Source organism: Pezoporus flaviventris, unplaced genomic scaffold (genome assembly GCF_033815535.1).
Source record: "Pezoporus flaviventris isolate CSIRO_AGI_PZ_B2104156 unplaced genomic scaffold, CSIRO_AGI_Pfla_v1 ptg000066l, whole genome shotgun sequence".
NCBI lineage: Eukaryota > Metazoa > Chordata > Aves > Psittaciformes > Psittacidae > Pezoporus > Pezoporus flaviventris.
Genome location: NW_026892614.1, coordinates 25,283,986 through 25,310,005, shown reverse-complemented (window position 1 = coordinate 25,310,005; position 26,020 = coordinate 25,283,986). Strand labels below are relative to the sequence as shown.

The window sequence follows — 26,020 nt, the reverse complement described above, 5'->3', positions numbered from 1 at the left end:
AACAAAAGGAAGGAAATTAACTGAAATAAATTGAAGATAATAATGCAGAATGGAACCTGTTTTGTGGCCGCAGTAGCAGTGGTAAAAATGGCTCATTCAGCAATCACCTCTTCTGGCAGCACATGATGACTGGGATTTTTCTTGTTCCTGGATAACTGGTGTTTGTGAAGCAAGAGAGGACTAGGAGGCCTCACGTTGCACCAGCCAGACCTAGATTCTTAACTTACTTCATAGACCCATAGAATGGTTTGGGTTGGAAAGCACATTAAGATCATCATAGCACCAAACTGCCTGCCATGTGCAGGGATGCTTTATTCTAGACCATGTTGCCCAAGGCTCTGTCCAATCTGGCCTTGAATGCTGCCAGGGATGGAGCATTTACCACTTGTCTGGGCAGTCTGTTCCAGTGTCTCACCACCCCACAGTAAAGAACTTCTTCCTTAAACTTTCCCTGTTTAAACCCATTACACATCACTACAGTCCCTGATGAAGAGTCCCTCCCCAGCATCCCTATAGGCCCCCTTCAGATACTGGAAGGCTGCTATGAGGTCTCCATGCAGCCTTCTCCAGGGTGAACAGCCCCAACTTTCTCAGCCTGCCTTCATACGGAAGGTGCTCCAGGCCCCTATCATCCTTGTGGCCCTCCTCTGGACTTGCTCCAACAGTTCCATGTCCTTCTATGTTGAGGACACCAGAACTGCACACAATACTCCAAGTGAGGTCTCAACGAGAACAGAGTAAAGGGGCAGGATCACTTTCTTTGACCTGCTGGTCACTCTCCTTTTGATGCAGCCCAGGATACGGTTGGCTTTCTGGGCTGTGAGCGCACACCGAAGCTGGCTCATGTTCATTTTCTTCATCGACCAACACCCCCAAGTCCTTCTCCGCAGGGCTGCTCTGAATCTCTTCCCTGCCCAACCTGTAGCTGTGCCTGGGATTGCTCTGACCCAGGTGCAGGGCCTTGCACTTGGCATGGTTAAACTTCATGAGGTTGGCATCAGGTCCCTCTTGATGGCATCCCTTCCCTCCAGAGTGTCACCTGAACCACATAACTAGTGTTGTCAGGAGACTTCCTGAGGGTGCACTTAATCCCACTTGTCTGTGTTGCCGACAAAGATGTTGAGCAGGATTGGTCGCAACACCGACCCCTGAGGGATAACACTTGTTACTGGTCTCTGCTTGGACACTGAGCCATTGACTTACAACTTCCAGAGTAAAAAGGGGAGGAAGAAGAAGCAGGAATTTTTCTGCAGTCTTTCTTCCAGGAAGGGAAGTGTAAACAAGTGAAGCCTCACAGCAGCAGGTAGAGATTGTGTCTTTCCTCTTGTGCCCTGGTACAGCAGTTGGATCCATGCCTGGGATGTTCACCAGGGAACTCTTCTTGGTCTGGGGGGTGGCAGATGGTCTCACAGCCTGTTTTGTCATTCAGGAGTGAAGGTGCTGTTTGAACAAAGCATTCAATGACTTAGAGAGGCAGGAGTAAGACAAGATCTTTCACACCATCTTTATTTCTCTTGATACGGAGTTCGTATCCTGGTGCATTTCCATGTGCATGTCCCTTGATGTTAGTGAAATTAGTGCCAGGAGAAGAGCAGCAGCATGTCCTGCTGGCACTGTTGCAGGGCAAGGAAGAGATTTCCCAGGGGCTTCCTGAATTTGTGAAGGCAGTGAAACGTAGGTCTGAAAAGGAATACTAAATGGAAATAGGGGGGTGGGATGTTTCAGCTCATTAACAATTGTTAAAAATAACTATTACACGGTGAGTGCAAACAGTACTGAGTGTGCTGCGCTTAAAATGAGATTGAGCAAGATGCTTCTTAACAACCCACTTATACATGGTCATCACACAATCACTGTGGTTTAGACTGTGACTTTCAAAGTGTGTGAAAAACACTGTGTGTGTCTAAGTTGTGCGTCCTATGTGTGTCCAAGCTTATTTCACAGTCCAGCCCAGTCACCATGTGCAATCATTTATTGGTTATTTTGTGTGCCCTTCTAATGTAAGACTCTGAGCAATGGCAGATATTTCATTGATTGCTCTTTTTGTAAAGTATCAGCATTCAGCCAGTAATCAATTTATTACCAAATGTTACTTGGAATGAACAGCTTTCTCCCTGACAGTAATCTCACTGGTTGTGAAAAGGTAGGATCAGGTGACAGTGAGACCTCCTCAATAACACTACAGTAAATCACACTCAATAAGAATAAAGAGTCCTGAGAAAAAATAATTCCATTTTCTATTAACAAAGAAGTCCTTGACAATTGGCAGCCAGTGCAACAATGGCAACACTGCAGACACGGCTGGAGAAGTGAGGGATTGTTGTCCAAAACAGAGAAAGTTAGTAAGAAGCTGGGTTTAACAGAGTTTTCTACATATACTCATTTCTCACTGCTAGCTCTGACAACCTTTTCTGGGGCGTATCCCCCATTTTAAAGCTGCTTTTTCTTTGTTGCTCTGAAACTGTCAGGTAAAACTTAATCCATGGTCTCTGTTAAGGCAGCTACATCCAACTTACCTCCATGATATCTAATATACTTTAACAATTATGCACAGAGGTACATAATTTTATTTTTGTTTTAATTTATATCTTTCAGCATTGTATTTGTTTATCGTACTGTATTCCATTGTGCCTCTTGGACAAAAAATGGACCCATGGCAGGACGATCTGTGAATGTTCCAGTGTTTTCAAGAGACATAGTTGCATATTCAGCTTTCTGCTTCCTTCCTGTACAGACACCTCTCATTCTTGTCGCAGACAATTGTTTCAGAAAGGTGCTTTGAGAAGTCATGTTAGAGTAGACTGAAGAGATTCCTAACTATGAACTGTCCCACAAAGGACTTTGAAAATAGCTGAGAATCTTAAAAATCATTACATACAGTGACTTAAGAAGACACACAATCTCTAGTCTGCAGTGAAAGAACTGTATTTTGCATGACAGAAGGTTTTAAAGTCTCCTTCCCTAATGCAGACAATCCTTGGAAGCCACAGACACATGGCCTGACTGTGTCCAAGACCAGCTGCTTCTTGACTGGATTTGGTCAAGTCAGGCTCTTACTGCAGTACTTTGTTCAACTGGCTTCAGTCTTCACATGTTGAATTGAAATAAATTATTTGTCACAAGTCCTGGTGGACTTTAAGATAACCTCCATCATGCTGGTATGTTGGCCTCTGCCTGAGTGTGCAGATGACCTAAAATAATTCAGAATATTGAGAATTTCCATATTTTCATCAGTTACGGTAATCATGACCACTTAAGCATTAATTCTGACATTTTAAGTCTCTCAGTTATTAAATATTACTTCTGGTAAACCCACTGAAGAACAAAGATCAAATTGTGAAGACCTGCACTGCCTACTATGTGTGGCCTATATTGTGTCATGGATAGGCATGAACGGCTATTTAGGATACCCCAGAAGGCTGGTATTTTCCTCCACTAGACCCAACCTTACAAGTAAACTCAGGAAAGAAAAATGTCTGTGATGTATTGATTCTTTAAATCAACCACCACACTCGGGACAGGTGCTTTCTCAAAACTCACTTCTATGAAATAAAATGCACAGTATTATTTTTAAATGAAGAAAAAATATTTTCATTTGCATTTCTGCAAACTTAAAATGGCTAAAGAAATTTTTCCCAAGATTTAAAAGAAATTGTTTTTGGCCACAGAGTGTGAATAGAGAGTTGTAACAACCCCAAGGTGGTATTTTCAGCAAGATCTTATCAAACAGGGAGCTGTCATAAAATTGTTTTCCTCATCTTAGCTGTTACCAATGGATGAGAGGTTTTCCTTTCTTTGAATGATACCTCCAACAACTGTGTCTGAGTCCATCATTAATTCCTGATTGCTAATTAATACAAGTTATTACTTACTGTTATTATTAAATAAGGGCAGGGCTGCCTTCATCTGTCCGGAGGGTCTGCTCTTATATCTGCTCTGTGTATCGCCATTACAATGGAACTGAATACACCCCAGCTTCATGCAGATGCACTGTATCAGAAAACATCTGCTAGCTGCTGATTTTATGCATATTACAGAGACTTTATGTACTGTTAAATGGACCACTTCTTCATTCCAAACTGTAATTTTCCATGTGGCATCATTTTATCTGTCCTCACTCCAATATTTGTTTTGATCAACTCATTTCTTCATACCCAATATGTGTGTTGTAACTTCCTCTATAGCTATTTAGATGTGTTTGTCCTGTCTGTGAATGGAAATTACTACAGTGCTCTTGTCATGATAATATGGTGGTAGGGCAAACCCATGTCATTTTAATCAATATATTTTATTTCCATTAGCTTCTTTCATCACTGAGCTTTAGTCTAGACAACTTATGTTTGCTAATGCCAACCGCTACCCAGTTACATAGCAGCATACCACAGTCATATGCACTTTTTTGGAAGTACCAAGGATGCTTAACCAGGTTTAGAGCTTAAATGCAGATGATAAGGAAAAGCACATCCTCCACAAAGAATGTGCCTGTACACCAGACTTCAGAATGGAAGAGACAGAGGGACAACTCATTTGGGTCACTGCCCTTTGGGGACATGTCCATCTGAGAGTAACAGCTGTCCTGGGAGTTTGAGCTGCAAGGCCACGGCTGCAGAGGTTGCAGGAGGCAGAAGCTGGGAAGGGCTCAAAGGGGGCAATACCCTCTGGAGTGCATACTTTGCTATAAATTGTTTTGCTTTGTTTTTTTTTTGTACCATTTAACTTTATATCACCTACCCTCCACTGAGAATGACACATGCTGCAATGCCATCATTCCCCCCCCATTGTTAAACTTGAAATTATGTCATTGGAATGATGATTGTTTGCTTGCCTGTTCCTAGGAGTTCTTGAAACAGCAGATCTCTTCTGTACCTGTTGAATCACAGCTTGGGGTTAATATAGCTCTAATTACAACAGAGAAGACGGTACTTCTTTGATAACCTTTGGTTGTGGTGACATTTCTAGAGGCTACAAAGAGAATGATGTAAAGTTTGAGTAACACCTGATCATTTTGTATATATGTAAGTAGCAGGAGGAGGGGTGCACGCTGATGGGGAAACAGTTCTGCCAAAATAAACATCACAGAGTCCTTCTTGGCATGCATAGGATTCTACTGCTACATAAAAAAAAAAGGCATGGATTTTGCATATTTAGTGATTCTGACAAGTTTTAATAAATACGGTTTATTATTATTAATAATAAAAATGCACAATTAGGTAGCTCTTTTTCTTTTAATCTTCAAAGCACTTTATAAATACCAGTTTGTTAACTAATTCTTGCACCATCCTTGAGAATTCTTATCCAAATATTAAAAGTATAGAATGGTGCACCACTTTCCAGTAAGTTTTTAACAATACACTGAGGTCTGATACATGACCTGTATCTCTATATATCTGGAATATTATACAGTGACATAAATGCATCTAAAATCAGTAATTTCTTATGTGAAAACAGAGTAGATACATCACTTAAGTCTGTATAATTCTCTTCCAATCCATTTTCTAAAACAATTATCATCATTTAGCTGTGCTTGAAGTAACTGTCAAGGATCCCATCAGTGATGGTGGTTGGGATACTGGGGTGCAAGGCACTGAGCTCATTTGTGTGTGTGTGAGTGAAAAAGGCTGGTTCCTATCCCAGGTGTTTTGCAGTCCAAGTATATGATAAGAGACAACAGATGGATGTAACAAAGAGACAGAGGCATCATGAGGTTACAGTGAGAGGATTACAATTACTATAAGAAGTGGTGGTCATAGCACACCAGCTGTTTAACCATTCTCATATACTTTTTAGTCATCACAACAAGAGTGATTTGAAGGAGGATGAGAAAATAACTAGGCAGACTTTTTTAAGGTCTTCTTCATATATGGCTGTAGAAGCACAGGGAAAATACCTTCATAAGAAAATAGGATGAAAAGCATTTCACCTTTGGTAAAAATGAGGTTAGAGCTAAGGATTCTAATTTGCCATATGAAATCATGATGGACGAGACAGGGATAAGCCCTGCAGAGAGAAACTGAAGTCAGTTTGGTTCTGAAGAGAAATGCATGTGGTGACAGTGAAGTGAGGTGACAGGAGTGAAGTGCCAAGACAGAAGATGACAGGTGTGTTTTGATAGAGCTGTTTGGTAGAAGATGTTGCAGTGCTAAGTCTGTAAGAGCATCTGTTTTTCAAACTCTCTGATGAAAGCCCTGTGTCTCTTGGCTATTTTACAGGAGATTGTGAGGATGGTCTCCTGACACTAACTTTCTGTGGTCTCCATACATGGACCCCAATTCTGTGCTTTGCAGCTGTTTTAGTCTTGTGCATGAGTAGCTTCACTCTGGCTTCATGATCAGGTAAAACACCCACTGTGTTTGTCTATGTGCCTTAAGACGCAGTTGAAACACAAAAAAAAAATCAAAGACTTACATACCACATTTGTCTCTGATTGATGTGGTCTCCATTCTTCACTGCTCACGGTAAAGCCCTCTCCACACACCACTCCTGAGGCTACAGGTACTTTGCCGTATCGCCATTTCAGCCCTTTCAGACAGCATGTGCATGAGAGTTGCGCATATCCACACTGAGTACCAAGGTATAATGTAAACATATACAAGCCCATTTTAAATGGAAAGCAGTCTCATTGTGGTAGCACTGAGGTCTGTGCAGATTAATCTGTCCTCTGAAAGAGGTAGTAACCCTAGTTTGTGTGTTATTTCCAGTGCAAGCATTTGGGTTTTGATCAAGCAATTCATGTACTTGAAGGGACTCTCCCCAATGTCTGCAGTGGGCTCTGGATTGGAACCGTAATCTAGGTGTCTCGCATGCATATACATCCTTAATTAAAATTTTCTAAATTGCTGTGACATGAGGAGGATCCCAAACCTCCTGTGAAGGGTTTCCAGTTAAGCCAGTGGAAAAAAAATGTACTTAATATCTTACCATCACAGGTAGCATGGATTACAGCAATTTTCTGTACTGAGTATTCAGAAGACAGGTGAATTATTGGTACACTGAAAAGACTACATAATGTCCTGACTTTTGTATGCTTGCAGTTTGCAAACAAAGCTGCTTTACTGTAATTTTGCCACATGACACACTTATATACTCAGAAAGTTATGATCAGCTTTAAAAACAGGCTTAGAATGAATATATATATGTGAATAATATAGCAAGTGCTTCTACTGTAATTATATTAACTCAGTTTGCTAGGAATATTTTTTAATAATACAATAGATTGCTACACCTTTTTACCAAGAAGAAATGCATCCTGTGACAGCTGCCCATCACTAGCCACAGAATCATTTTACACTGACCTGTATGAAAAAGCCGAAGGAGACCTCAGTCAAATCCCTTCTGTTGTACAGCAAAAGCAGTCATTCAAGATTTTAACTCATTTTTATTTTTTTTTTCAGCACGAAATACCAGTCTGTTCTCATAGAAAGTGCTCTGACTTGGATTTATGTGGCCTGCTTTTTGTTCCTGGCTCTGTCTCTGAGTAACCTTATGAAAGCCATTTTAATCACCTGTTGTTTTCAAATGGGCAGAAAGATTTTTCCTTGCAGAATGGGCCAAACGTAGGCACATGTTTCCATTATCCCACCTCAGAAACCTGTCCATGAGGAAGCTGCACACCTGTACACATACAAATGCCAGTCAAGTGCTTGCCTCAAATAATCTGCTCTGCCTCTCTCCTCTCTGTTCTCTCTCTTGTTCTTTATAGCACGAGGGATTCACAGTGGAGTGCCTAAATAATGTTCTTTAAATATACATAACTTGAAAAGCCTAATTACATATACACATTTCTGCTCTGGTAGGCTGAGGTGATTTCTGAAAGCAAATGCAGCATGGACAAAAGTGAGCTTCCCAAAATATTTATGGGCTTACTGTACTGCTACACCCAATAGATGATAAATATTTGCTGGAAAACTGCCTTCCCCTTTAGCAGTGTAACTGTCAGACAACAGTTCATACACAGCAATACAAAGTCATAACTTGGAAGATAATATTTTATATGATCCTAACAATATGCTCTGAAATCCTACATTTAAAATGGTTTAAAACCACACAATTCCCCAAACCATCAAATAAGCAGTAAAAGTAACATGCAGAGCCAGACACAAAACTAGACTGAAAAAGATTTTTTATTATTCTCCTCTGAATTACCATAAATGACATGCTATATTTAATTTTACAGTGCCCCTGGACAAATCATCAAATACTTTAATAACTACACAAACATTAATATTTAAATACAAGAGATCCCCTCAGTTACTGAATAATCATAACTCTGGATTGATAGGGTACTAAATGGAAAAATCTTGTTTAGACAGTTGTAAGAGGGGGGAGGGTGTTTAATGAAACAAGTTTGATGGTCTTGTCATCATAAAACTGATAGATATTTGGCACAATTTATATCTTTGCTGAAAAGAAGTTTGAGAAATGGAACAATTGTGGTGAAGATTAATTTTCCCTTCTTCTGCTGGGAAAGCACAGTCCTTAAGGTCATTAGCAGGAATGGGTAACACAGATTGCACCTTACCCATGCAAGCCCTGTGCTGACTCTTGGAAAATGCACTTGTTAAAGACCTGCAACTTCTGTACTTGTAGGATGGGCTGCCCAACTATCATCACAGCTAGCTAGACTCATTTTATGAGAGTGATGAATATAGATGGTAGGAGAGACAGCATACAGAGTTCTGACTGTCAGTGTTGTTAGACCTGCCCGCTCGTTCCACCCACTGTCATTAGTGGGCTTTTTTTTTAATCGAGATTTTGTATTGTTACCTCAGCCACTCTCCCAATTACATGTTCTTCCTAATAATGCAAGTTCAACTACTAAAACACAGTGAGAATAGTAAACTGCAAGATATTTCTGATCCCTCCAGCACCACAAAAGAACACCCCTTCCCTCTCCCCCCAAAAAGACCTGAAAGACTTTTAAATCAAACTCAGCCACATAAATGTCTAAACCAAAAGTCTGAAACTTTGCTAGATTTCTAGGTCTCCAGAGCTGGGACTATGTTCATGCATGTGTACTGCATGTCACTAAGCACACAGGACACTAAGCTAATGCTAACATTTATTCAATACTGGACAAAAGTCAGGCTTTTATTTGTCTCATATCATTTTACTGGGGTGCCATAGCATTTGTAGCTAAATGAAATGCTTATGCACTGGGAGGTGGGCTGCATTTGCTTACCGGTTCCTTATATTGTTTGATTTCATGCCTTGTTCCAGGAGAGACCGTCTCTGAAACTTACCTAAAATTTTCTTTTCCATTTCGGGGCACCTGCTCAGACTCTGCATTTACATAACAGCTTCCAGGGAACAGAAAGTGGGGAACTGGCATAGAGACATGAGGCCTCTGAATAATAAAGGACATGGCCTGTGGGCTGGTAGACCCTGGAAGCAATGCCACTGGAGTACTCCTCCAGATGTGAACAGCTGACAGACCTAACAATGAAGGCTGCATCCAGGCCAGTTACGATGAACTAATTCAATATCCTGCTCCATTTTATAAAGGAAGCATGGAAGAATCCAGAGCTGTCTCTAAATCATATAAGCAGTACCCTGCCAAGCTTGTACAGTGGTACAAAAGATGAGCAGAATAAAAAGACAATAGGGCAAAGCTAAAGGACAAAGACTGATGGAAGTTTCTGTGCTAGGAAAAAATGGGTGTTGTCACCACATCCAGATGAAAAAACAAAACCCTATGGGAACTCCAAAGCTACAGACCTGGAATCACAGCAAAGAAGATTAAAACAGTGTAAGAAGTTAGCATAAACAGTGCTGCACAGAGCTAGGCAAATCTTTAAATAAGTAATTAATTGTTTCTGTCTTGGCTTTATATGAGTAATCATAATTTGTCATTAAGTTCTTGTAACTTCATTTATATTTTCTTGTTAGGAGATAGCCATAAAACAAGAAGTTGGAACTGAGTTCTTAAGAAAAGGGCTGATTACTACCTGAGACTGACTGTGGGCTTGGGCTGCCTCCACCTCTGCTGCTGCAGTAGTAATGCGTGCTCCCTTGAGAGGACAGATTTAGCCACTGAACTCAACCTCTTTTTCAGGAGAAGAAAATGTAAAGAGACAGCAGTTTCCAGCAATAAAATAAAAAACAAAACCAACATAAAATGTTTGTGCCCAACTCATCTCTCTCTCCATTGTTTCATCTTTTCTTGAAATGGACAACCCATGCCCATCGATGAGATTTTGAGCTGTTCATGATTATCTGTAGCACTTGAGAGAAAAGCTGATTTCACTTACATGTGAACAAGAGAAAATAAGTTCTTGCCTTTTTACTTCACTCCAAAAATCTTCCTTAAACATGTCTAGAAACTAGAAATATATTCTTGTAGATGACTCTCATTTGAAGACATTGAAACTCCGGTGAGGAATGCAATTCTACAAAACCGTATTACTTCATGTAAAAACTGTGAATGCAATGCACTGGAATGAGTAATTGAACTCCCCAAACTGCTGTGGGATTTCTGCCTTTCCCTGTATGCACATGGGTGTTTGCATTTTTGCATAGACAGACAGCAACAGAAAGCCTCTGTAAAAGGATGTTTTAGTGAAGTCTTTCAATTTATTGTTAACAGTTTTTTTCTAGATGCATACACACTTTCCTCACTGCCAAGCATCCTCTTTCCAAGGCATCTTTCAAGAGCCACAATTTGAAGGTTAGAGTAGCTTTTCCATGTGTGCTAATTGCTTCCTATTCCTTGGCAGAAACAGACATAAGCAGCTATTTTGTGAAACTGTATTTTGATAAGCCAAAGTATTTTCTGGGGCTAGACATAGTCCCAAGGTATCCTGGAAACATGAATGAATCCTATGTGGACTAGAAATCATAAATGAAATGCTGGGAGAGTCTTCTGTTCACCAGTAATACAGCTCACAACAGAGGCACTACCTTTTTTGAGCCTTCTGCGAAATAAAAGGTACAGATGGTTGTCTATGCACATAACATCAGTGATGCCCAAAGCAAAGACACTACAAATATTTTACAGAGCTGTTATCACCAAATATGTACTCAGGAGGATACAGAAAGGCAGAAATTCACCTTAGGGTTATAGAAGATGGTCATGGCGCTCTATTTACCACTCTGTTGTCTCTTTATTTACCACTCTGTTGTCTCTTTGTTGCCAGAAAGCACAGATTATTGTTCTACAGCAGGTTTCCTTTATGTATTTTTTTCTAGAGCAGGCTGAATTTTACTGAAGATATCACTTTACACTGACAAAGTTATATTTAACTTTGCTAATGAAATGAATTGCTGGAACCAATTCTTAGATGAACCATCTTACATGAAAGCATCTTACATGAACTGCATGTGTGGTCAAAGTTTGGAAACAAAGTCACTGTGGAATGCAAAACTTACATATGCATATGCAGTGACTGAAATCTTATTGCTATAAGGCACATAAAATCTGGCCTCGTGAATTTAGCATCTTCCAAGTGGGATTCAGGGACACACCATGTATACTAGTTGTGCTTAGCCACACACTTTCGCAACTGAATCTGTAACTATAGCTTTTTCCAGTGAAAGTCTGTGATATTGCAGAAGACGGTAACCAAAGTTGTTATTTTTGCTTCACAGGAGGAACAAACTTAATTAAGATAACTGGTTGCTGAAGTATCAAGAAGTCAGTGCATACATTTGTTTCACTGTAAGACCAGGGCCTGACACCCTGCAGGCTAAACTAGCATCTTTACAGATGTGTCTGTAGATGCCTGTATCAGTTTGAAGAGCTCCAACAGTTGCTATTCTTGTGAGAGTCTCTACTTAAACTGCTGTAGCCATTCTAATTTTATGCTGCTGTTTGTTTCCTGGCCTGGCATTGTCTTTTAACACACATAAGTATTTTACCAGGACGTGATTTCTCTTGAGTTGTTTTCATTCAAGCTTTTTTTTCTGCTTTATCCTCTATTAAGCTACTACAATATGGTTTCATATTAATACAGAATGCAGATTTACTGTGTAACATTTCAGCATCCCATGTCAGGAAGGTGCATGTAAGTAAATTCCAGAGCTGCACAGCCTTGAAGGCTCTCTCCTGGAGCAAAGACAATATGTTTATTTAGGAACAGAAAAAATCTCTGGGTTTATGTGCCAGTTGAACTGTCATCGGCACTGTCAGTTTCATCAGGTAGCTCTCATTGAAATATGACAGGAGTCTCTGTCATCACCTCGGTCAACAGAAATGCCACCAGGCTCTAGGGGACCTCCAACCCCATGCTCCAAGTAAACCAACAATATCCAATAGTTTTGGTTCTTGATGATTTTCTTCTTCCATATCTTGCTGGAATAGGCTGAAAATTAATGTGTTTCACTGGTGGATGTGATTACCCTGATCCTTCTGAAGCACATGATGACTTTCATATGTTTTAATAGCTGCTGTAAATATGCAGGCAAAGCAATGGTGTACTATGAATACAGAAAATAATCGAATCATCTGGTTTTGATGAAAGTGTGTAAAACTCTTAAGCACACTTAAAACACATGAGCCAAAAGTTGATTGAAAATATAAAGCAGCTTGTCCTCAGCAAATTTATGATTTACATCAGATTTAAATGCACCATAATACACTTGGGTCAGGTTGAGAGAGTTGGCTTTGAATATCTGGAATAATATGTAAGGTGCAGAAAAAATGTGCGTTCGCAGCAGATCTGCTCTGATGGAACAGCAGTAATAATGAGGCCTCAGATCTTTGAGCTCCTGGTGACATGAGAAGGATCCCAGGGGCTTAAAGATCCGCAGACACATGGCCCATTTTCCAAGACAGGTAACATGGATGCCTCTGAAAATCTCATCGAGAATGCTGATAGTTGTTGCAGGGGATGAATCCTCTTTCAGCTGGGTATCTCCTATGGCTGCAGAGAAACTGTGTTCATTGCTATGTTCATTTGCAGGGAGCTGTAGCTCTTTGAGCAAGCCTAGCATGTAAATGTCCTTGGGATGGGACTTTGTCCCACACCCCAGATCAAATATAAAGGAGACTTTACTATGGGTATAAAAGTGCAAGAATCACCAGGCTGACTCAGATTTCTGTGCTCCAATGACCTATCTCAGGTGGTGGCCGTAACCAAATAGCTCAAAGGAAGGTGTCAAAGCTGAAGGAGTTCACTTTCAGAGTTAAGACTGGATTAAAACCAGAAGCAAGGTTGAATTTGTTTTGTAAAGCTGTTGTTATCTCTGATAATTCTGGATAGTTTAGTCTCAGTGCTAAACTTGATAAATCCTTGGCATCAAGGACTTCCAGGAGTGAAAGGCTTCCACTAGATAATTATGGGTTACATGAAACCATTCCCTCATTAGCTTTGAATTTCTCACTTCTGAACTTCATTGCATGTCATTTTGTTCTTACATCACGATATAGGGAGAACAGAAATTCCTGACCTACTTTTTCTATTCTATTCACAATTTTGTATCATATAATCCTCTCCCTTCTTATTTGTCTAATTACTTAATTAAGAACTCATCCATTTACTCAGTTTCTCATCAGCTACTTTACTTAAAACCACAGCACTTATTTTCCTGGTGACTAAATTGTATGCTACAGACAGGAATAGGAAAAACTGAGGTGCTCACAGCTATTTGCGGGGGCAGGGAACTGATTCTATGATGTTTTGTCTTGTGTACTCTTCTACTAATGGTATGTTGAGCAAAAGTGCTTGCTGGTCCCAGGTCTACAAGATGTCTAGGTCCTGTTCTGAGCTTGTACCTCCCGTGAAAGCACAAAATCTACAATTAGATCCTGACATACAGCAGAACAAGATGAGAATTCTGTGCCTGCTTACATGACTTCATACAGAAACAGCAGATGCAACCTAGCCCTGCCAAAATAATGAAGGGACATTGACCATTTAGTACAAAATAAGATCTCTCAAAATGCCTTCTTCATGGTTGGGTTTTGTTTTGTTTTGTTTTGTTTTTTTGTTAAAGAAAAGAGCACATTTGGAATAAAAGTTTTTACTATAAGCCAAAATGTCTTTCCTGTCTCCAAAACACTTATCTAATAGGAATGAAGTAATGACACTAAACTTTTATCTCTTCAAGATAAAAATCACAAGTTGCATGGTTAGAACACCATTTTTTTAGATGGTACATGCAGTGGAGCTTGGCTACTCAGAGACTTGCTGTATTCTCAGTTATGTTACATTGAAGTGGAAGCACTGTGTGCTGAAGATTCAGGGCAGTGTAAGAGAAAACAGAATTAGGCCCTCATGAAATCTTAATGCATTGTGAAGCTTTCCAGCTCACATACATACCCCAGTGAGACTGGGAAAAACCTAGTTCAAAAAATGTCTAGCAGTGAGAGGATATGGTTCAGTTCTGCTGCAATCTAATGAAAGATGAACCAAACTTCTTAGAAATCTCATAGGATTTTTACCTCAGTTGTTATAGATAGGTATGTAGATGGTATACCTAAGCTGAACAAAAGAGGGAGGAAAAGTCTGGAATTAATTAAATGCCTTCTCTCAGAATAGCCTCATAAACCCCTTGTCTGATTAAAGCCCCTACAAAAATGCCTGCCTACTAAACAACTAAAAATAAAGTTAAACAAAAGGTGTTCTAAAGATGGCACCTTACAAGTGAGAGAATTTCCATAAGCTTTTGGCTTAGTTAACTGACAGCCTTTTCGGAATGGCAAATGCTTGCAGGCTCAGTTTTAGGACAGGTTGTTAGTTGCCCAAATTGACTTAATACTCCCAGAGGTTGCTTGAGTGTGTGGTTAAGGGCTTGCTGCTCAGACAGGCTACACAGAAACACTCAAAAGACCCTGCATGCTCTGCTTGATCCTTCTGATTTATTTATATGAATAAACCACAAGACCCAGACTATGCTCTTCAGACACTACTCATTTCTAGGTCATTCTGCACATTACAACACTTCCCTTACGACCACCAAACAAATTAATATTAGCATAGATATGCAAGACTGTTGCTTTTGTTAAAAGCACCCAGTGTTGAGAGGGCTTTGGGATGTAAGCTTAGAAAATTAGGGTCCAGACCTGAAGGCTTTTTAGGAAGGGACAGTCATGGGCCTGGATGATATTATTGACTGGGAAATACTATACTGACAGCGTGACTACAGTAAAATTGAATCTCATGTTTATGCTGGTGGACATGATGGGGAGGGATTACACCATCATTCCTTCATGTAATGACATTGTGAAGGGTGGAACACAGATGAGTTGGGCTTGGGCCAGTGGATGCTCCAGGAACTGCCTACTGATGTGCAGAAAGGATGGGGCATGTTCGACAATCAGTTTTTAGTGCTTTGAAGTTAACCATTACTTGTAGTCACACTGCATGGCTCTGTCAGCAGTGGACAGGTAAAGAAATACAAGTGTGTCAAGTTTCTCTGTCTCCCATATGCATTATCTTCCCTTTGGTATGAGTGGGAGTGAACCAAAAGTAGTCATGAGATGAACTAATTTCCTTTACAGGCTTGAATTCAACTTCCTAAATTAATCTAATACACAAGTTGCTTTGTCTTCACTACTTTTTTAACTTAATTTAGCTTAACTCTGGCTAGCTCACAAAGATACCAACACAGATTCTTATTTATTGACTGTGATGTGCATCCCTACCATTTTTTTTTTTAACCTCAGTTTGGTGGCTTACCAGCTATAAATAGGGCTCTTGATATTTGATACTGGCTACTATTATTTTTCCAGTGACAAAAAGAGACCGACCACTTCCCATGTACCAGTACAAGGTTTTATGCAGGCAAATCCTGAGTTAGCCCACAATTATTTTATTTCTTTTTCCCCAGTAACAGGTATTAACTACCATCTTCTACAGCCTTTTCCTCTTTTCAAAGAAAGAAGGGTTGTATTCCTACCTGAGACAGCTGGGCAAGTCTGAGTGGAACTGATCATTCCCTCTTTCTGAACTGGATAAAGATGGTGCCCAATCAGGTAGGTTTTGAAGAGCTCTGAGTCAGCAAATCCTCAGCGGCTGAATGTTCTGTAGCAGGACCAGGAATCAAGAGTTAAACATGGCAAGCAGGAAGACAAATATCTCAGGATATGAGCAGTCATTTCTTCTCTAAAAGGGGCATGGTATCCAAGGAGGAAAACCTAGGAAGGATTTTGTCTTGCCTCCACATGCACTAAGTGAGGCATAGGTATGAAATATCCCTGATGAGAAGCTAAGCAGCATATGAGGAATAAGAAATGAGAAGTGTCACCTCTGGATGAGTGTGCCAGTGGTAAGGAGGTAATCACAGAGAAATGATTAAACTGGAGACTGCTCTTGAAGAAGGACTGACCCATTGCCATGTGTCCAGCTCTCTGTGATGGTGCTCATAGGAATAACTGGAAGAGGCTGCTTTAAACCAGCCAGTGAATGCTAGGCCACGTGCTTGCTGTTCTACGATAGCCAGACATCCGCTATCTTCCATGGAGCTCCACGCCACAGGTCACTTCCCAATTGTCAGTGTCCTCCAGCTGCTCTCATTTCACAGACTCCACTATGAAATTGCTCCAGTAAGGCACTAGAACTGCAGATGCCCTTGGCATTTGGAGGAGACATCTGCAGCGTTTGATTTTCTTTTGCTTCCCTCTGCTTCCCTGCCCTGTTGTCCCTGGATCCTGCCTTTACTTCTTTCTTGGTCCTGTCCTTGTACCAGCTGCTTTGGCCAAAATGCTCTGATTGTCACTGAAAACCCTCTCCTTATATGCTGAACATCTCTGTATGAGCAGACCTCATTATCATGTGGCAAGAGGTCATTTACATATGCAAATCAGGTTAATGAGAGCAGAACTGTAAAAGGCTCCATTCCAGAGGCATTTGCATATCTAGCTTTAGAAATAGTTGAGTGCTCTGCCCCTAGCTGTGCAACCAGGACACAGAAGCCCTGGCAGTATGTCTTCAGTTGTGATTATATCCACAGACAGCTGCCATCCTGGTTTGCACCAGCTACTGTCTGAGGTATTGGTTCATTTGAACACAGGGTAGTTGTGTAATGTGCGCTTCTGCACCAGACTACTAAGAAGCAGTCAAGCCTTGGCCCTTACTGGGGTAACATGCAGGCTTCTGACAGGTAGATATATGCAATTTAGCATGATGAATACAATTTCCTATGGTGCTGTCACTAATGCATGCCCAGTATATAATGAATGAGGAAAACAATGCAGGTACCAGGCACGGCTCTCTAGAAAGAATATATTCTGGGTGACACAGCACCACACCAAATACTAACTGGGCCTCCAGCCCCCCCAGAGTACAATGAAGGCTCTCTTTTGGATGTTTGCAAATCACCCATGATAGAGCCCCAGTTCCCTCCTCAGCCATGGACAGAATAGGCAGCCCCCTGTCCTTCTCTTAAATGGGTTCCAGACAACCCTGTTAGGTGCCTTTCAAGTGTCTAATTGTGAAGCAAATTGCACAGAGTTCTTCAGAAGAAGCATCTTTGGCTGATTTTTTTTTTTTTCCCCAGCTGTTTTGTTTTCAGGAAGAAACACAAATGCTTTTTCACTATAAAGCTTTCTCAGGTATTGCTGCCAGAGACTTGTGTGCCTGGTTCCAGAGAGAAAAGGCAATTACCTCATAATTTCTGATAAAAGTTACTGATTTTCCTTTTGCTCCACCCAGTCCCCCTGACTAAGCTGAGCATGTTTCTGGCACATCCCAATGGCTAATATCATAAAAGGCACTCCTTCTTGAAGGAGGTAGTTCTCTGCTGTGACATACAGTCCTAAAACTTTCTATATGGCTGCCAGGCAAATGCCAGGTGTATGACACAGCCTCTACCACCTGTAAACAAAGGGAGGCTCTTACAGCTTCTCCAGAGCGATTGCTGTCCCTGTGCCCTCAGTCAGTAGGCAGAGCTCTGCACATCTCGCAGCCGGCCAAACACACAGTAATTCAGTGTGCTTAGCACATGGTTTTGGTGATGACCCTGTATGTATTAGGCTGGAATGAGTTGGGGTCTTTGCAAACCCCCAAAGCACAGGATCTAAAACAGAATACCCCATTATTCATGCTCTCATTTTATCTCTACCTCCATTCATTCTTGGACATTCCTGTCCTAATCCCATGTCTGCATGCATATATAGAGAATAATTTACCATAATTCAAATAACTGTGTCCAACAATTCAACAGTATGTCCAGTCTCATATGCTACTGTCCATGGATTTTCTCTCATTTGGTCTTGCACTTTTAATGCACTCTAATGCATCAGCATGGGTCAAATGCCACTGCACTAACTCCTTGGAGTCATTCCCGTATTGCAACACTTTGCCTGGAGCTATTCTCAGCAGCTCTAATATGACAGACAAGATAAACTATCTGTGTCTATAGAAGAAAAAATTGCACTTACATTTTTGTCTGTATTTCCTGGGACTGGGCTGGTTCCTCCTTTCAGCTGATGGCTATTGCAGAAGAACTGCTTCTGTCCATATACAAGTATACAGACACTGGCATTTGCTGCTTCATGACATATCACTGAATGGATACCACCACCATCTAATAAGCCATATTCTTTTTGCATGGTGTTGGTCTGCAGACTGAAGATGAGATTCTCGCACCTTGGAACAAAGTACAAATTTATCAGTGTGCATGAAAGACTGGATACCCCTCAAGTCCTGCGCCATACACCCTATGCACTCACATATCAGAGGTACAGCAACGCAGCTGAGCAACCTGTCTTAGTGATAGCACAGCTGGATGTGGTCATCACTTCATCACTGACTGCTCACAGCTATGAGAATCCCCTCTTGTCTGAGAACACTCAGGACTGAGCAAGCAGTCAGCATCCTTGCTGTGCCCTCTGACTGTCACCTTTGGAAGCTGATCCCTCAGAAAAGCATTCCATCACTTCAGAGCAGAACTGTCCTACACTGTTCAACAAACTCTGCCATACAGGTTTGCTAAGAGAGGAGAAAAGCAAAATGAAAATTGCTAAAATAAATACCTGTGGGGCTAACAAAAACTGATTTCTTGTTTCCATGTTTGAATTGTATTTTCAACTACGAAAATTCAACTTTAAGTATCTCAAACCTAGTGTCTTTGTTGTTTCTGGAGGAGTGTCTTTGTCCCCCTTCCATTACGCTCATATGTAAAGCTCCTCACACAGAATACAATTTACCTCCTTGTGTAGCATGAGATCAGAAGCCAGATATTCTGTTTAGTAAACGAGGGCTTAGGAGGTGTTCTGTTTTACATAAGCAATAGCCTAAAAGCAGCCAAACCAGAAAGGCAAAGACAACTTAATCACTTCTAGGAAAAGAGAGCAGCCCTCTCATTATCGTTCACTTGTTGGAAATACAGATATAGGCTTTTTTTTAGGTATTAAACAGTTTTTCACTTGACCGCTTTTCAGGTTGATAATATATCTTCCATATTTTGCTTAAAATCCAGCCCTTCATATTTTAAGAGCACTGAACTGATTTTATTGCCAATTCTGAAAAGTGTTAACAGGAGTAAATCACCCCTCAAATTACTGCTGTTGTTCCCTTGCCCTGAGCCAAATTCACTGCTAAGTACCTCTGACCACACAGCTCATATAAATGCTCATAATAGAGGAAGCCTCTCACATCTGCTTATTCTCACGATTAGAAAAAAAACACCTTACAAAAACCTATGATGTCACCGTAGTTTTTATGTATATATACACACATATATATTTGGTTATAGCTTACTTCTTCATGCTATATGCTCAATATTCAGCAGAAAAATTTAACTCAGATATGCAGATGCCAAAAAAAGTGCATAACATCAAAAAAAAAGAAAAAGAAAAAGAAAAAGAAAAGGAAACTAAAGCTATTTGGTGGTCTCAATTTTCATTGTGCACTACATTGTGGGAGAGCTTTTAAACTCTGGTATGGAGGAGCTTTATTAGAAACCAATTCTCCTCAGTGACCTCTGGAGGCCTAGTCCTATGCAAGAGCAAGCCAGATGCCAAAATGAAAGGGGAAACTCATTATACAGAGGTGTATTTCTGAGGTAAGAGGCAAACACAGTGAATTGCAGCAAGTAGGATTGCTAGTGATGAGTCTAAAATATTCGTGAAAGAAATGAAAGAAGTTACTTTTTTTTTCATCTTCTGTGTTAATTTCCCCTGTTTTATTCTACACTTGTAATGCCTCCCTTGGTTTTGTTTCCGCCTCTCCTATGATATACTGTTCCTTTCCTTCCATAATCTTTTGCTCTCCTGATGCCCCCTATTTCTCCTTCCTAATTCTCATCTCATTATAGTCTTTGTCCTGTTTTCCTCTTTCCCTCAGTTTCTTTCCCTCCTTTTTTTGCTCCCTCTGGCTTAGAGTGGCATAAGTTCATATAAAAGCTTAGCAATATAATGATGAACTTCAGAGAAAAAAGTGAAACGGCAAATGACTTTGTATTATATAAGCTGGAATTAGTAAGTGCTGTTACAGAATTCCAGCTCAACAGAAGAGCCATCATTTACTATCTGGAGAGCTCAGAGTTTCATTTCATTTACAGTGCTGCACTTTGCTCAGTCTTTGCTGATAGACTGGCAAAGCCAAAGCAACTTAGTTGAAAATGAAATGATTTCAGGAACTGTGAAATACTGTATGATATAACAGCCAACATAAACCCATCATTCTCTGTGTTTACATTGGTACTGATTCTTAACAGCATGCTGTTAATACAGCATAAAGCTCTGCTGCTCTAAAACAATTCAGGTACAAGGACAGCTCTTTACAGCCAATAATGCTCCATACCTATAAAGAATTACCAATCTAAACTTGCATGTAAGTTAATGCTGACCCCCTTGGCAGCTTAAATATAGATTGTGACCCACAGACTTACTCATCTCCCACTGCTGAGAGTTGTAACCCCACGATCACTACATGCACATCCTCACTATAACAGGAATCAATAGATGCTCTTATTATACACATTATCAAATCCAGTTGCTTGTCAATTAACCCAGTATGACATCTGCAAGGAGGATTTAAATAAGGAGCATAATATTATGCTGTGTGGTTGATACAGTGAAAAAGCAGGCTCTGACAAGGTTTACCATTTGGCCTGCTACCACAGCATCCATCTTCTGAGTGGAAGTTATTTATGCTCCCACTGAATTATGGCATGTATTCAAATACTAGCAAAGCTGCAGTGTACAAAAAATGTAACATCTACAGTATGCTGTGGCTGGATACAGCTCTTGGGGATATCTTGAAAGCATAATTCCTCCTTTAGGAGCATGTCTGTCTGTCCAGGACTTATGAGTGGATCCTTTTCATCTTAGACAAAAAGATGCTACTGAAAAAAGTACAGGAGTAGCAGATGTGCTCCTCAGCACATACATGTACTGTGGAAAGGGCACCTTTCACAGCACTGGCTAGACACAAGTTCTACTAATTGGAAAGAATCCTGACTTTTATAAAATAAAATGAGGTTCAGCTTTTTTCCCCCTCAGGAAAAACAAATGAGCTGATGAGCATAATGAAATGCAACATGTTGACAAATGAGTTGAATCTGGACACTGTAAGAAAACTAAGCTACTTTATAATTTAAAACAACAAAACTGCCCCCAATGTAATGAGATATCCCACATACAATCAGTGTGAGCACACGGAACAACTGTCCTCCCAGTTAATTTGACAGCAACAGCATTGGCTTCTTCAGCTGGAAAGACATCTCCTGCTTGAACTAACTGGTGATCTACAAATTCTGAGTGAGATGAAATCTCTCCAGAAGTTTGTAACAAGCGAGATAAAGTAAGCTTAAAGAGTTCCTGCTATGTTTAGCTCAAAATTTAGGCTCTGTGTCAAATACCTTGTTACCGACTTAACTGTGATAGAAGTGTTTCCATTAAGAAATACTCCAGTGGATACAAATTGGTTAAAAGACAGATAAACCTCAGTAGTATCTGTGGAACAAACCTGTGGCACAGTGCTGGTGCAGCATGAGACAGGCATGATGTGTATTAGAAGAAAGGCTGTTTAGTGTCTTTCCATTGCTCAGCTTGAACTCAGAATAGAAATATGGGTCAAGACCTCAAATTTGGGAAATGAGCATCTATACAGGCATTGTAAAAAACATACTACTGCTGAATCCAGTGTTATTTCAGGTTACAGGCTGATCGCAGATATCAGTGTCCACATCCACTGCTATTGCAGGCAGTGGGAGCTCTTCTCTTGACTTAATACTACAGGCTATAAGGTTCCATGAAAAGTTTGGTTTCATTCTCCATCATTGCCTTCCACAAAATAATTTCTGGCTTATGATGCTTTAGTCCACCCTTCTGTATGCATTATTTCAAACTCTTGGCATTTCTTGTATTAATGCATGACTTAATAAGCCTTATTAAAGCATGGAAAGACAACTTTAACATTCCTAAAATTAGGGAGCTGCCTGAATTTGAAATGGCTTAGAACAATAGGACAGCAAACTAAAATTTTGCCTCTGAACTCCCTAGGTCAATAGGTGTCCAAGTGTAAAGCCTCATAGGAATCATCTATCTTCAGGAAACAGGCAGCATAAAGACAAAGGAGGATCTTTTTCTGTGCTGCTTTAACAATGAGTGAGAACACAACTGAGATTTGGCTTTTAAAAAATCTGCTGATTTAATAGGACAGAGCCTTTCTGAAACAGAAGCTACATGAACCCTCTTCACCTTTCCCTTTTGCTCAGTTCTTAAAGGAAGTTGAAAGCTCACCTGTTTTTGTACATGGTAAGGATATATTTTACCAAATAGCAACTTAGGCATTTTGCAACATGCTTATTCCTGGGGTCGACGTAAGCTTCTGAGAAACAAGGCTGCCATGGAAAACTGGAAGACTCACAGGGACTGTAGGCTGCATCTTTGGAAAGTGTTGCCATGGTTGCGATGGAGTGAACCTATCCCTGCCTCTGGTTCTGCCATAAAACTTGGAGTGGTGATGAGGTGTATGTTTCAACCAGCCAAACTAGGGGCACAAGGGAGTAGAAACAGGAATATAACTGCAGAGAGATTCAGGCAGTCAATGGAAGGGTACCCCAAACTGTGACACTGACAACGCAGCCTCTTGAGAAAGAACGGCCATTCCTCTGAAACCACATGGCAAGTATCTCCTGAAAGGTGAAGAGCATGTGCATGAGTGTGTGTGTGCAGGTGGGGATTGTTACCCTGCCTGTGACAAGGTAAGGAGTCAAAACTGTTAAGACATGGATGAATGTTGCCATCGTAAAAAAACCGTGAGGGAAATTTTGCTTATTAGGTATGGAAAGATGTAACAGGCTACTTGTCAGTGATGGAGAACTAAGATAAGACAAAGTAAACCTCTGCAAACAATCATCTGTTCCACTTGTAGATTCCGCATGGAAATATCTGAGAAAAAAAATTGAGAAAAAAACTCCGGAAGCTCTCTCCCATGCCAAACTGTGAAAAGCTATACACAGCTAGAGAAAATGGCCCTTGTCCTAGTACAACACAGCTTTCTACTGAATTACTAACCTGTAAAAATCAGAAATGACTTATTTTTACAGAGAAGTAATAATCCAGACAGAATCATATACTCAGCTACCAGAACTACACTCCCTCAAAGCAACAAAGAATAGATACACACCTTGATTTTGCAGAGAAAAACTCTGAATGCCTGTGCGAGTGTGTCACAGTTGTAAGTGTAAATAGTGTAAGCAGTAAGTAATAACACTTATTTATCTCAACTTAAAATATATTTGAGACCTCCAAGCAGAGAAGTAAGGGCTTGTGTAAGCTGCACAAATCCATTTATCCCTGTCTCATATTAAGTAAGGCCAGACTATAAAGAATCAGGGATGCAAGTATTGAGAGAGCTAAAATAAAACAATACCAATGATGGTCATAATAATACATTTATGTTTCTTCTCTTTTTGGTTCCAGAGCTGCTACAGCACATTAAGTTTCTGCTGCAAATAAAAGGACCAGAAACAGACTTTTTTTCCTTTCAGATGAAAGCCAAAATTCTTCCTTGACTTGGGGAACTGGAGCTTTAAAGAATTTCTACCACAGAACATCAGCATCACAAAAAAAACATGAGAGCTGACAACATGGTATTACAAGAAGTACATTTATGAAATAAGTAAAAATTGCACACCAGTGCAAATTGCAGCTACACCTTTCTCAAAAAGAGCCACACACTCGGGCAGAACTCCAAGTAAGATGTGTACTTGTCAATTAGTGGATGAAATTTAGTATGTAAAGGAAGACGTATTGCACACAAGCGAAAATGGCTCAGGGAAGGGTAACATGGAAGGATATAGGCTCTTCAGGAAGGACAGGCAAGGAAGACAATGAAGGGGTGTCACCCTTTATGTCAGTGGCCAGCTGGGGCATGCACAACTCTGCCTAGGGATGGATGAGGAGCCAACCCAGAGCTTATGGGTCAGGACAAGGGATATTACAGTGGAGGTCTCTGACAGGCTATTGAACATGGAAGACTGAGGGATGAGGCTCTCTATAGACAGACAGGTTCACAGACCCTGGTCCTCATGGGGAACTTCAACCACTCCTGTATGTGTTGGAGGGACAACACAGCAGTGCAGAAGCAATCCAAGAGGTTCCTGGAATGCATTGATAATAACTTCATTCTCCAAGTGATAGAGGAACCAATGGGGACAGGGGCCATGCTGGACCCTATCCTTACCAACAAGGAGGGGCTAGTGGGGAATATGAAGCTCAAGGGCAGCCTTGGCCGCAGTGACCACAAAATGAGTTTGAGATCCTTAGGACCATGAGGAGAGAGCACAGCAAACTCACTACCCTGGACTTCAGGAGAGCATACTTTGGCCTCTTGAGGGATCTGCTTGGTAGAGTACCATGGGATATAGCCCTGGAAGGAAGAGGGGCTCAAGAAAGCTGGTTAATATTCAGGGATCACTTCCTTCAAGATCAGGAGTGATGCATCCCAACAAAGAGGAAGTCAGGCAAGAAGGCCAGGAGGCCTGTGTGGATGAACGAAGAGCTCCTGGACAAAGCCAAACACAAAAAGGAAGCCTCTAGAAGGTGGAACGAAGGGCAGGTGTCCTGGGAGAAATACAGAGAAGCTATCCGAGCAGCCAGGGATCAGGCTAGGAATGCTAAAGCCCTGACAATTAAATCTGGACAGGGATACCAAGGACATATGGATAAGATTCTATAGGTACACTGGGGATAAAAGGAAGCCTAGGGGAAATGTGGGCCCTTCGTAAGGAAACGGGTGACCTGGTTACCTGGGATGTGGAAAAGGCTGAGGTACTCAGTGACTTTCTTGCCTCATCTTTGCCAGCAAGTGCTCTGACCACAAAGCCTGAATCACAGAAAGCATAGGCAGGACTGGGAGAATGAAGAGCCACCTTCTGCAGTAGATCAGGTTTGAGACCTTCTAAAGAACCTGAAGGTGCACAAGTCCATGGGACCTGCTGAGATGCATGCGCAGGTCCTGAGGGAACTGGCAGATGAAGTTGTCAAGCCATTATCCATCATATTTGAGAAGTCCTAGAAGTCTGGTGAAGTTCCCACTCACTGGAAAAGGAAAACCCATTTTTAAAAAGGGAAAAAAGGAAGACCTGGGGACCCACAGGCTGCTCAGTCTCACCACAGTGCTTGGCAGGATCATGGACTAGGTCCAAGTGGAGACTATGCTAAGGCACATGGACATTAAGGACATGATTGCTGACAGCCAACATGGCTTCACTAAAGGTAAATTGTGCCTGACAAATTTGATGGCCTTCTACAACAGGGTTATGGCATTGGTGGATAAAGGAACAGTGACTGATGTAATATGTGGATTTATGCAAACTCTTTGACACTGTCCTGCACGGCATCTTTGTCTCTAACCTGGAGAGACAAGGACTTGAGTGGTAGTGGTGACTACTGATGAACAGCTTTTGGCTGGCTCACCTGAAACCCTGCAAGCAGAATGTATACAGATCTCCTTGGCTCCATCAAGACAGGCTGGTTTGTGCACAATCCCAAATCCTCACAGGCTCAGGCCAGTTTCACAGCATTTAGGAGAACACTTGCATGTATTTTCGGAAAGGAGCTCATGGCTTAAAACGGCACGTACTGCCTCACCCCCCCTGTCCCAAGAGAAGGTCTGTGGGATAGTATCTG

General features: G+C 41.0%; 1 long non-coding RNA gene across 2 annotated transcripts; it reads right to left on the bottom strand.

Moving 5' to 3' along the window:
* Positions 1-1,676: 1,676 nt before the first annotated feature.
* LOC133278603 (uncharacterized) lies at positions 1,677-26,020 on the bottom strand. Of its 2 annotated transcripts, XR_009746610.1 has the most exons (4): positions 25,808-26,020; positions 18,317-18,524; positions 15,835-17,513; positions 1,677-4,866 (listed from the first exon to the last, which is right to left on the bottom strand). It is a non-coding gene; the product is annotated as an uncharacterized LOC133278603 (long non-coding RNA). The 2 variants fall into 2 exon arrangements; XR_009746609.1 differs by lacking the exon at positions 1,677-4,866 and having other exon boundaries at positions 11,099-17,513.